Here is a 2,056-nt window from a genome sequence, read left to right on the forward strand (position 1 = left end):
TGATGGCTTCTGGGAGAGAGAGGTTCAGGTATCATCAAGAATGGGTCTCCTGAGAGAGGTTACCCATGCCCTAGGAGATGGTGCTGTACTATGCACAACTAGAAGTTCAAAGAAGATGGAGCAAAGGCATCAAGATAAACATAAACATCATACATTATAATAATAAGAAAATACATGCATACATACATATTAACATTTGTGTGCAAAACAAATGTTTTCATTTACACATTTTCAGAAAAAAATTCAGGTAGAAATCTAGAAGTAATCAAGAGCATTTGAACAGTGAACACAGCTTGTGAATGTGGAGTGAATGAGCAGTACACACTGGGATGTTTTACTTCAGGGAAGGGCAAACAAGGGCTGAGAGACTGAAATGTGGGATCTGAGACAGCAGGGAGGTACTGAGAGTCTATCAGAGAGAAAGCTGTGTGTGCACATATATTACATAATTATATATAGTATTCACTACTATTATACATCATGTATACAGTATATCATGTATAATATATAATTTTATCTGTAATTCCACTTTCAATTTCAATCTAGGACACTGATTGCTATGTAATATATTTGTCACCCATCAATTTTTATTGAATATTGAATTCAGTAATTAATATTTAGTGTCTAATTTGTCTAATGGCTGTCGTTCAGGCAGTTCTGACATATGGGAAGGGCTTTTAGTGCCCCAATTGTCTGCAGTATTTCATTTACTCTTTCATCTTCCCTGAGGTGTTGGTTTGATTGTCTAAGTCTCCAATTCTGTTTTATCTCTCTCTCTTTTTTTTTTTTTTTACACTGGCAACAGCAGACATTTATTAGGTGGAGAAGGTCCTAGGTTTTGTTATGGGAAGTGGTAACTGGCAAGCCCGGGGCACAGATGCAAGGAGGCATTCCCAGCACGAGTGTTCACGCTCCTCCTTAACCCTGATCTCGCAGGAGCAGCTTCTCGGAGACCAACAATCACATGAAGGGCTTGCAGTATTTTTAGTTCAACTTGGCCAACAACTCTTCCAGTTCGGGCCGAGCTTTGAACCTTCCCTTGAAGTCTTCTTCGGTGTGCTCCCTCACGGACAATCTGACTCCTTCTGGAAGATTGCTTTGGAGTACTTCCAAGAAAATCTCTGCAAATGTAGCACTCAGACCGCTGATCTGCACCACTCGCTCATGGGTGCTAAGGACGGAGTCTAGGACCATTTTGTTGCCTTGGTCTGGTAGTTGCATCACTTCTATGGTTTTGGTAGGCATTGCATAACTTTCCTCGACTTTGATGGACAGCCGGTTGCAGAGGCGGTGGACATACTGGGCATAACTTTCTGCCAGACTCATGTCATATGCTGTCAGGTGGATGTTTAAAACCCCATATTCATAATCTGTCCCCACATTAATGGCTCTCAGTTCTACTTTTGCTTTCTTCTTTTTGGGCTCCTGCACTTTCACCAAGTGTCTGTATCTTCCGATGCCATGAGTGGGCTTTGTCTTGTAGTGCCGACTGGTCCACAGAATACCACCTGCAGAAAAAATGGGATTCTCTCCCAAACTTCTGAATCTTAGGAGGGAAAAGCCTTGCTTAGAAACAGTATTGGTCCACACGCCCAGCACCTTTCCCAGGGTTCCGCTCATTCTCGACCACAGCGGCTTCTGAGCAAACCGAAGATCCACCCTAGCAATCACGACCCCAGGCATCTCTTATCTCTCTTTTCTACTTTCCTTGTGTGTGTGTGGGGGGGGGGGGGGGCCTGATGTTGGTTTGTGGCACTGAACCAAAAATATGATATTATTGAACAGGAAAGCTAAAGAAAGTGATAGATGTGTCATCCAAACAACAAAGAAGTGGAAACAATGTTAGCAATTAAGAAGAAATGGACCAGATGTATAGTTATTAAATAAAATAATGTTATGAAAGTGACTATTTTCACGTGATGCTCAGGTTCAATTAAATCTAAATCAAAATTTCAATCATGTTTCTTCCAGATATATCACTTTAAAAATACATGTGGATCCATCAAGATATCGCTAGCCAGCCCTGACCACAGAACCCTCTTGCAGCCCAGGCCAA

General features: G+C 41.7%; 1 pseudogene; it reads right to left on the bottom strand.

Moving 5' to 3' along the window:
• Window positions 793-1,685, bottom strand: Mrpl48-ps (mitochondrial ribosomal protein L48 pseudogene; annotated as a pseudogene).

Source organism: Mus musculus, chromosome 4 (assembly GCF_000001635.26).
Source record: "Mus musculus strain C57BL/6J chromosome 4, GRCm38.p6 C57BL/6J".
Classification (NCBI taxonomy): Eukaryota; Metazoa; Chordata; class Mammalia; order Rodentia; family Muridae; genus Mus; species Mus musculus.